This window comes from Primulina eburnea, chromosome 17 (assembly GCF_022965805.1).
Source record: "Primulina eburnea isolate SZY01 chromosome 17, ASM2296580v1, whole genome shotgun sequence".
Taxonomy (NCBI): Eukaryota; Viridiplantae; Streptophyta; class Magnoliopsida; order Lamiales; family Gesneriaceae; genus Primulina; species Primulina eburnea.
Window position 1 is genome coordinate 15,886,501 of NC_133117.1, and position 12,108 is coordinate 15,898,608.

Sequence of the window (12,108 nt, forward strand, 5' to 3'; positions counted from 1 at the left end):
CGTGTCCAGGCTAGGAAGCTCATGCATAGAGGGTGTCGGGCGTTTTTAGCAACCTTTATATCTGTCCACGAGGCACCCAGTCAGTCAGCCTCAGTTGTTACGATTGTTAGGGATTTCCTAGATGTTTTTCCTGAGGACGTCTCTAGGTATGCCACCCGAGCGAGAGGTGGAATTTTCTATTCAGCTTATGCCAGGTACGGCTCCGATCTCCAAAGCACCGTGCCGATTAGCAACGACAGAGATGACAGAACTTAAGAAAATTCAGGAACTTCTTGACAAGGAGTTCATTCGCCCGAGTTTTCACCATGGGGCGCGCCAGTCTTGTTTGTGAAGAAGAAGGATGGTATGATGAGGCTTTGCATTGACTACCGAGAGTTGAATAGGGTTACAGTGAAGAAAAAATACCCACTTTCGAGGATTGAAGATTTAATTGATCAGTTGCAGGTAGCTTCGATTTTCTCAAAGATTGATCTGCGTTCGGGTTATCACCAGTTGAGGGTGAAATATGCCGATGTTTCCAAGACTGCTTTTAGGACTCGTTATGGCCACTTCGAGTTCCTTGTGATGTCGTTCGATCTGACGAATGCGCCAGCGATCTTCATGGATCTCATGAATCGCGTATTTCAGCCGTATCTTGATCAGTTTGTGATAGTATTCATAGACAACATTCTCTTCTACTCAAAGAATCAAGAGGATCACAACAGACATCTGACTACAGTTTTGCAGACCTTGCAGAAGCACAAGTTATTCGCAAAGTTCAGTAAGTGCGAATTCTGGTTAGAGAAGGTGGCATTCTTAGGCCACATTGTTTCTAGCAGTGGTATTGAGGTAGACCCAGTGAAAGTTGCAGCAGTCAGAGATTGGGTTGTGCCGCAGAATGCATCAGAGATCCGTAGTTTCCTTGGGCTAGCAGGATATTATCGGAAGTTTATTCAGGGATTCTCCTCTATCGCAGTTCCACTCACATCATTGACAAAGAAGAATGTTATATTCGTGTGGAGCGATGAGTGTTAGAAGAGCTTCAATACTTTGAAGAAAGCTCTTATCTCAGCGCCAGTTTTAGCCATGCCGTCAGGGCCAGGAGACTTTGTTTTGTATACCGATGCTTCGAAGCTCGGTCTAGGCTTAGTATTGATGCAGCATGGGAAGGTGATAGCGTATGCTTCTCGTCAGTTGAAAATCCATGAGAAGAACTACCCTACCCACGATCTAGAGTTGGCCGCCGTAGTTTTTGCCTTGAAGATTTGGAGACATTATTTGTACGGAGAGAAGTACCAGATCTTTACCGACCATAAGAGCCTCAAGTACTTCTTTACGCAGAAAGAGCTGAATATGCGTCAGAGGCGTTGGTTGGAGCTAGTGAAGGACTATGACTGTGACATTAGCTACCACCCGGGTAAAGCTAATGTAGTTGAGGATGCATTGAGCAGGAAAGTAGCAGTGATGGCTCATCTAGTGATTTCAAGGCCTCTTCAGTCTTAGATGTAGAGGTTTGATCTAGAGACTTATCCTCGAGTTAGAGTTCCCCGTCTATATACTTTGACGATTCAGTCTTCTCTTCTAGACCGTATTCGTAGTGGTCAGTCCGCAGATGAGCAGTTGGCAAAGTGGAAGCAGAGAGATGAGGCCAAGGGCAGTATCTTGTATATAGTTAGCGACGGGATTGTGAGATACCGAGACATGATGTGGGTTCCTAGCACTGATTCTATCCGAGCAGATATTTTATCTGAGGCCCATATGTCGCCGTACTCTATTCATCCTAGGAGTACGAAGATGTACAAAGACCTGCAGTTGTTGTATTGGTGGCCAGGGATGAAGAAGGATATCAGACGTTTTGTATCCGAGTGTCTGACGTGCCAGCTAGTGAAAGCAGAGCATCAGAGACCAGCAGGCTTGCTCAAGCCTCTTCCTATTCCCGAGTGGAAGTGGGAGAATATTACCATGGACTTCGTGACCGGTTTGCTGAAGTCAGTCAGAGGATCAAATGCTATCTGGTTCATTGTTGACCATCTTACCAAATCAGCGCACTTTTTGTCCATTAAGACGACTTTCACCATGATTCAGTATGCAGAGTTGTATATCCGAGAGATAGTCAGACTTCATGGTATTCCTGTTTCTATCGTGTCTGACCGAGATCCTAGATTCACTTCCACATTTTGGAAGAGTCTGCATTCAGCAGTGGGTACGAAGTTGTTGTTTAGCACAACTTTCCACCCTCAGACAGATGGGCAGTCAGAGATTTATCCAGATTTTGGAGGATCTTCTCCGTGCTTGTGTCATCGATTTTTCAGGGAGTTGGGAGTCAAATTTGCCATTAGTAGAGTTCACCTATAACAATAGTTTCCAGGCATCTATAGGTATGGCTCCGTTTGAAGCACTGTTTGGACGTAAGTGCAGGTCGCCTGTTCATTGGGTTGAAGTAGGGGAGAGATCAGAGTTGGGTCCAGAGATTATTCAGCAGGCTGCCGATGTAGTAGTCAAGATCTGTGACAGGATGAAGACTGCTCAAAGTCGACAGAAGAGTTATGCGGATCAGAGGAGGAGAGATTTAGAGTTTGCCGTGGGCGACCATGTTTTTGTGAAGATAGCAGCTATGAAGGGCTATTACCGGCGATTTATCAAAGATTTCTCCAGTATTGCAAAGTCGATCACTCAGTTGACTCAAAAGAATACTCTGTTTATTTGGTCAGAAGCTTGTGAGTCCAGTTTTCTGGAATTGAAGAAAAGATTAACCAGTGCTCCAATGCTGATTATTCCTTCAGGTACTAGTGATTTTGTTGTATATTGTGATGCATCTCACAGAGGACTAGGATGTGTTCTGATGCAGCGAGGACATGTCATTGCTTATGCCTCGAGAAAGTTGAAGCCACATGAGTCTCGTTACCCAATTCATGATCTTGAATTGTCGGCTATTGTATTTGCACTGAAGATATGGCGACAATATCACTACGACGAAAAGTTTGAAATCTATTCTGATCACATGAGCTTGAAATACCTGTTTTCACAGTCAGAGTTGAATATGAGACAGCGTAGATGGCTAGATTTACTGAAAGATTTTGACTGTTAAATCAAGTACTATCCAGGGAAGTCTAATGCAGCAACAGATGCCTTGAGTCGAAAGGTATGTGCTCTATCCTTGTCGACGATAGATGTTTCAAATTTGATTGAAAATTGTTGTTTGTCTGGATTAGTATTCGATACAGATAGTAGACCATTGCGACTTGCTACGATTCAAGTGGAACCAGATTTGATTGTTCACATTAAAGAAGCACAAAAAAATGATCAGAATGTTCAGAGGTCGATTGAGATGGTTCGATTAGGACATCAGTCAGAGTATCAGGTACATGATCATGTTTTATATGTGAATAACCATCTTGTAGTGCCAGATGTTTCAGATTTGAAACAACAAATATTTTCAGAAGCGCACCGTAGTCGGTTCAGTATTCATCCTGGAGGAAGAAAGATGTACAACGATCTAAAGACACAGTTTTGGTGGAAAAAGATGAAATCAGAAATTACAGAGTTTGTATCTAAGTGTTTGAATTGCCAACAGGTGAAGGCTGAGAGGAAGAAACCCGGAGGTTTACTTCAGAGTTTATCTATTCCTGAATGGAAATGGGATTAAATTTCCATGGATTTTGTTACGAAGTTACCACGATCATCCCGGGGCTGTGATGCGATTTGGGTCGTGATTGACACATTGACCAAATCTGCATGCTTTATTCCGTACAGAATGACATATCGACATGATCAGATGGCAAAGATATATGTCAGAGAAGTGGTCAGATTACATGGTGTGCCGAAATATATCGTATCAGATCATGATCCCCGATTCACTTCACATTTTTGGCACAGTTTGCTGCAGGCTTTAGGTATGACATTGCACCTGAGTACTGCATATCATCCTCAGACCAACGGACAGTCAGAGCGGACTATCCAGACATTAGAGGATATGTTGAGAGCTGTAGTGCTAGATTTTGGCACTAGTTGGCAAGATTCACTACCACTTTGTGAATTCTCGTACAACAACAGCTATCATACGAGCATCGAGATGGCACCGTTTGAAGCTTTATATGGAAAGAAGTGCAGATCTCCTCTGTATTGGGATGATATATCTGAGATACCAGAACTTGGGCCTGATATGATTAAAAAAATGACTGAGAAAGTAAAATTATTACAGAAAAGAATGAAGACAGCATAGGATAGACAAGCCAAATATGCAAATGTACATCGTCGACCGTTAGTGTTTGAACGGGGAGACAGAGTAATTTTGTAGATTTCTCCTTTCAGAGGCATTGTCAGGTTTGACAAACATGGGAAATTGTCTCCTAGATACATCGGTCCATACGAAATTCTTGAGAATATTGGTGATCGTGCATACCGACTTGCTTTTCCTCCTTATCTATCTGAGATACATGATGTATTCCATGTATCGAAGCTGCGTAGATATATGCCGGATGTTTCTCATGTCATTCAGTCTGATGAAGCCGAGCTTGACGACACTTTAAGTTATATTGAACAGCCAACTCAGATTCTTGATCAGAAAGAAAAACAGCTCAGAACGAAGACTATTCCGCTAGTGAAAGTCCAGTGGAGTCACCATGTCATTGAAGAAGCTACTTGGGAGACAGAGTCAGACATGAGACAGAGATTTCCCGAGTTATTTTATTGATGTGAGTTTTCTTATTCAGCTTCTACTACACATTTATTTCTATTATGATTGATTGTCTATGATTTCGAGGACGAAATCAGATCTTAGCAGGGGAGAAATGTAATGCCAGAGATATTGACTCTGTTAATATGAAATTATTGAATTTGAATTGATATGATTATAGTCGGGCCATTCCGAGACCAGATTGGACAAAGTATAAGAATTAAAAAGAAGAAAAGATGAGTTGGGCCGAAGGTTGTGCGCCCGGGCGGAAGTCTTTGACTGCCCGAGCGCTACATGATAAAGGAAGAGGGCCGAAGGTTTTGCACCCGGGCAGAAGTCTTTGACCGCCCGAGCGCGCTTGTATAAAATTCCAGGGCCGAGAGTTTCGCGCCCGGGCGGAACTTTATGTCCGCCTGAGCGCGAGACGTGTTGAACAAAGCATAAGCCATTTGCCCCTCACCATGCAAGATATATATATATGAGTTGTAATGCATTTCCTTCATTCCAGCAGCAAGGAACCGAGAGCAAGTACAGAAATCCTCAAGCTTCATCCTATCTTAGACATTTGATTGTGAAGAATCTAACCATCCGATTTTCGATCCGAGTTCATATTCTTGTTCTTATTGTTACAAGCTATCAAAGGAGGTAAGTATTGCTACATTTCAGCATGTTTTGAAGTGGAGATGTTGGGAGAAATCAGATTTTGATTTCTGTTATGTGTTCTTATGATTATTGTGAACCTATATTCGTAATTGGATTGAAGAACGGATATGATATGCCATTTTGTTCAATTTCCAGCATGTCTTGAGTGAATTATATGCAGATTTCAGCATGGTAGATTGTGTTTATGATGAGGAGTATGAGTTATTGTTATTGATTTTGATGTTTGAGTTAACCGGTATCGCAAAATTACGCCGTTATGCCGTCGAAATGTACTGAGAGTTAATATTGACACGTACATGTAATGGTTTGAGCTGAATGTTGATCTTGTATCTATTGAATATGTTATTTCAGATCGATCTCGACAAGATTCGACATCAAGACTTCGACATCGACAAAGATTGAACAACGAAAGGTATAATTCAATGTTTGATTGGGGAATATAACTCAAATCAGATCCGGTTTGAGTTTCCCACAAACCACATACTAGATTTTATACCGTGCTATGTTTGTGTAAAAAAATTGAGATAGGAGAGTCATTGGCAGATATGCCAAGTTTCTAGACGTTTGGTGGTATCGAGGCATAGGAGAAGATCGACTCCGATTGTAGATATTCGATACAGACATGACCGAAGTTTAGGAATAAGACGTACCGCCACCCCGATTGGGAGAGTAGGTGGGAGACTTGTTACGTCTTATTCAAACTGAGATCCTTAGACTTAGATATAAGTCGAGTCAAAGAATAAGAGTCAAAGATGTTTTATCTGACTTCACTAATGTGTCATATATGTCGATTCATGTGTTAGGATTTTATATTATTTCATGACATGCAGATATACATGTTTTATAATGGGATTGTTCTAACCGGAGTTATCCGACTGTTGTTGTATCTGTATGTGTGCATGACAACACGTGGGACAGGATCAGGGTCAATGAGAGCGTGACTGAGATCGGATAGCGTGGTGACTTCGGGCGTAGAGGATAAACTAGTAATTTTACATTTGTTATGTAATGTGTTATAAACACTAGCTAGTTGTATTACTATAATGGAACTAGACATGTACCTACGTTTGTTGAAATAAAATAGAGAAATTACTGATGTATGATTTATATACAATTGTTTTTTATAATAAAAGCAAAATTTCGACCCACATTTTCTAGCAAAGATCCAATTAATCCCAAAGACAATTGAGTTAGAGCCCGGGTCCCCACAAAACTTCTCCATCTGGGTGGTTCAAACAGGAATTGCTCCATACCCACTGGTCTAACCAAAACTGATCTCTTCTGAAAATCGATCAACACTCTGTTACTCGTCAGCCAATCCATTCCCAGAATGATATCAAACTCTCGCATTGGTAAGACGATCAAGTCGGCGTACACTAGGTGGCCGAGCAATTCCAGATCGATGTCCCTGACCACACTAGTAGCTGATAATTCCTCCCCTGATGGGACTGCCACTGAGTAATTCATGTCGAGACCAATTGTCTGGATATTCAAGTTGTTGGAGTAGGTGCCCGTCGAGCCAAGTGTTGGCCGAGTGTTCACAATGAAACTCTATGTATAAGCAATCTTTATTTTAGTAATATTTGATATTATTATTTTGGCACATCTTTATCTGTATACCCATGCTAGTTGCATAGATAAAGCCCTTGAATATACAAATGGTAGAAAGAATATGAGATGCTCATATGATGAGTATCATGAAACTCATATTTGTAATACTGTATATTCTAAACGGTTCCTAGTCGATTCAGCCGCCACTAAGAAGGATATAGGCCGCTCGAGTTAGAGACTAGTATCTGCGATGTGAGTACCATGTTTCATTGGTAGGGGACATTGTGATGTCCGAGCATGCAGATAGGTGCTCCTGGTAGAGTGCACTGAACAACCCTCCATTAAAGGACTTTCCAAGTGGTTCTCACTTATCGAGTGGAAACGTCCTAGTTTATGGTTGTACACCATTAGTCCTTATGACCCGGGACAACATTGAGACTCTATGTGCTAGCATTTCCCTTTAACTTGTTTACCGACTCTTATGGGGTCATCAGGTGGCAAGGTTGGGTGTCATGTCGAAACATATAGGAGTCGATGCATTGTAGTCGGGGATTCACCGCTTACCTTCGGGTATGGATATCCTATGTGTTATCATGTGTATGTAGGTTGAAATCTCTGGCCAGAGTATGGTGGTAATTATGAAAGGGGTTTCATAGATTACACCATCGATGCAACTACGACATGACACATAGTATCAATTCATTGACAACTCTCGATAAACCAATGGTTGTCGAATCGGTCGGGATATATGAGTTGAAGGGACCGTACTATACGCTAACCATAATTGAATGGTTCTTGCAGGCACTATCATTTGATACCTAGGGAATCATGTAAGTGATGCTGCTAGGCGTTTAACATGATTGGTTGGGTACTATCAGAATTGAGTTCTGACGTTCTTGTTATCAAGGTGTTGATAAGTAAGAATGGAGCAATTGAGGTATGCTCATATAAGGACATGTTTAGTCCGAATCACATGGAGATGTGAACCCACGGCTAGTTGTATCAGTGAACCATTGAGGGCCACACAAGTACTAGCTTTCTAGATCCCGTTGAGAAGTAAAAATAGTTCAATGTGTTGAACGGCTTATAAAGGAGTTTATAAGCGTAAGGAAAAATTAGAAGTATGACTTCTATAAAGGAGAAACTAGTTCAATGTGTTGAACGACTTATAAATGAGTTTATAAGTGTAAAGAAAAATAGAAGTATGACTTCTATGAGAGAAATGTAAATTTTAATTTATGGAAGTGTTCCTAAATTAAAAGTTGGCCAATTGAATAATGTATTTGAAAATTGTGATTTTCATAAACATTATTATGGACTAAATTAAATTAATTCAAGTGTTGAATTAATTAAACACTAGTGGACCTAGTAGAGTCCAAATAATTAAATTAATTCAAGTGTTGAATTAATTAAATTATATTGAGTCTTGTAGAGCTCAATTTAAATTAATTATTTAACTAGTGGGACTTGGGTAAATTCAAGTAATGTTTAATTAGTCTCAAATATGTTTGAGATAATTAAATTTAGTCCATGGTTTTTAATTTGTTAAAAACCATATAATATGCATGCATGGGAGGTGAAAGGTTGGGAGACAACTTTTTGTATAACCAAGGCTTGGCATGCAACCTTTTTACTTTAACTTTTCTCACAACCAAAAAAATGTCTCTCCTTCTCTCCTAGGATGAATAGTGCCGAAAATACTATTAATTTTCTCTCTCACATTTTTCTTTCTTCAATGGTTGAAGAAACACTCTTTTCTCTCCAAAATTTTTCTCCATTTTTTCTTCTTCAAGTGTTGAGGAATGAAAAATACTTCTCTTTGAAAAATGCTCTCATTTTTCTAGTGCAAAATTAGAGTGGTTCTAGCAAGTTGGTGGTGGGCTTAATATTTGAGCAAGGTGGGCACAAAGGAAGCTTGAAGATTGTCTTGCCATTGAAGAGCTTAGTTGTATATCAACTAAGTTGGAGCCATCATCAATATTTTAAGATTGATAGGTATATTTCTAAACACACTATGAATGTCATTTTTGTGTTTTATTGTATTTGCTACACAAATCTTGAGGTGGCCGAAAATTTGATGTAAAAATTTGATTTTTAAACTTCCGTTGCGCTTCCGGTCACCGTAACCGATCCCCTTTCAAGTGGTATCCGAGCTATGGTTACGATTTTGTGTACCAAATACAAGATATTATGTTGAGATCGATTTCTAACCGCATGAGACAACCAAAACAACAAATCGAGGGCCGATTTTTGGGGTGTTTTTGGGCAGCATGTTGCTGCCCATTTCGGGCAGCTCGGGCTGCCCGTGGGGCTGCCCGTTTCGGGCAGCAAGGGCAGCCCGAGGGGCTGCCCGAACAGCCCCCTTTCGAAAAATTTTAAAAAAAAAATTTTGGCATGTTGGCCGGAATGTTGGCCGGAATCCGGCGACGGAGCTCCGGCGACGGTGATGACGACTAGGGTTTCCAAAAGGTGTTTTGGAATATCAAAGTGTCATGGGCCTTGAGTTGTTGGGCCATTGGATGGCTAACATGTTTGTGAATTTTAAATGGGCTAAAACATTTTTGGTGAAAAATGAATTTTTGGGCCCTTAAGTTTAAAATTACAAAAGTTGCAAATATTTTCTCATGAAATAAATATTTTAAGTTGGACTTTAAATATTTATAGTAAATGGTGATTTACAAGAAATTCGGTTATAAATAAATTAATTGGAAAGTAGACAAAGGTGTTTGTATACTTTGTTAATTTAGTTTATAATCGTGGCGGTTAGTGATTGGATCAAGATATATAATATTGGATCAATTAATTATTGTGATAATTAATTGATGGTGTATGATATGTGATATGATGCATGAAGGATGATCAAAAGCCCAAGCCCAATTTACTAGGTGTATGCTAGGATATTTTGTGTTGAATGATTGTAATAATTATCAATTTATAAAGTGGGCTTGGTTTATGGCCCGTTCCCACCCCATGAGATGTATCCCTATTTGCCATGGATATTTATTTGTAAATATTAGTATAGTGGATGATCAAGATTGGAAGATGGTGGCCATGATGATTATGAAGATCGAAGACATGTAAATATTGGAAGCTTATGTAATAGTTGCATTTGCATCCCGTGCATTTCCCTAGGATTGGACCTAGGCCCGTGTTTAGCTCACACGGTCCGTTAGTTTTGGGGCAATTGATCATCCTTGTTTGTTTACTGTTTATAATATATGCATGATATGTTATAAATAATGAGTATGTGCGTTATTATTATGATAATAACAAAGTTGCATGAATCCGGCAAACATACGATCAAACATGGCGAGCTTTTAAAATAAAATTAATGATGAGACCTTTCAAATTAAAAACCCTCATTTTGAATAAGATTGAAAATTAATATCAAGCCCGAAAAGGGGAATTATAAATTTGTTTATAATTTCCATGTCTTCCATCGACAATGGGTGCATGATGAACGCTACCCGTACTCGGGGCTCGGCTCATATTATTGGGGGAGCTTTGGGTGCCGGAAAGCTGTGACATCCATTGACATGGTGATGTGAACTACGTGGAACTCCCATGATTTCGGCTCATATTATTTGGGGAACTCATGGCGACCGTCCATTAAGGTTCAACATCGATGGGTAAGGCTTGACACGTGAAGATGAACGACGTCATATTATTGGGTCCTAATCAAACGTGAGACAAAAGTTTACGTAGAGGGTTGCATTGTGATGCAATTGGAAACTACCTTTAAAGAATTGTGATTGGCTGATATTATTCGGGATCATAATTCGCTAATTGGACCTTACGTACCTACTGAGGAAAGGAGTTTCCCGTTTTCACTAGAGGGTAGTGAAATATGTCAAAACAGTGGGAGTAAAAATTTATAAAGTAAAAGTCCATACTTTATATCTTACTAAATATTTTAAAATAGTCATCAACATTTATCTGTTTTACTTTTCAATACAAATTGACAATGTCTTCGATGCGCAATCCGATATCTGTAATACTCGACAAACACATATTAACTGGACCTAATTACCTCACTTGGCTACGAAACCTGAAAATCTTCTTGAATTCGGAAAAAGGGTAGCATATACACTGACTGAGTCGCCCCCTGTTGAGGCTCCGACTGACTGCAATCCTGAGGAATTGCAGGCTTACAAGGAATGGAGTGACCATGACTTGATAGCCAGGTGTTATATGCTGACTTCTATGAATGATGAGCTGCAGAGGCGTTTTGAGGATGCAAAGAATGCTGCTGACATTCATATGCACCTCAAAGAGCTCTTTGGTGAGCAGACTCGGCCTCTTAGGCATGCTACCGTCAAGGAGCTGATCACTTTGCGCATGCGAGATGGGGCCTCGGTCCATGAGCATGGCCTAAAGATGATCGGGCTTGTGGAAAAGCTCGTTGGCATGGATCTGATCTTGCCTTCGAAGTTGACCACCGACGTGTTTCTGTTATCATTGCCTAGCTCATTTGATCCTTTTGTGGTTAACTTCAACATGAACAAGATGGAGCAGGCCCTTGAGGAGTTGGTGAATATGCTTGTTACGTTTGAATCAACCATCAAGAAAGAGAAGTTGGTTCTTTATGTGGGTTCTTCATCTGGTACGAAGATTGATCGACATGGGAAGGGAAAGAAGAGTTCTTTCCAACGTCCCAAGAAGAACGTGCCCTTGATGAGGCAATCTCCGAATCCCGTTGTGGCAACCACACCAGTTAAGGCTGACAAGACTAGTGATGTTTGTCATCACTGCAAGAAGCCTGTGTTAGAGTAGGTGCACGTCGAGCCAAGTGTTGGCCGACTGTTCACAATGAAACTCTTTGTATAAACGATCTTTATTTTAATAATATTTGAATTTATTAATTTGGCGCATCTTTATCTTTATACCCATGCTAGCTGCATAGATAAAGCCCTTGAATATACAAATAGTAGAAAGAATATGAGATGCTCATATGATGAGTATCATGAAACTCATATTTGTAATACTGTATATTCTAAACTGTTCCTAGTCGATTCAGCCGCCACTAAGAAGGATAAAGGCCGCTCGAGTTAGAGACTAGTATCTGCGATTTGAGTACCATGTTTCATTGGTAGGGGACATTGTGATGTCCGAGCATGCAGATAGGTGCTCCTGGTAGAGTGCACTGAACAACCCTCCATAAAAGGACTTTCCAAGTGGTTCTCACTTATCGAGTGGAAAAGTCCTGGTTTATGGTTGTACACCATTAGTCCTTATGACCC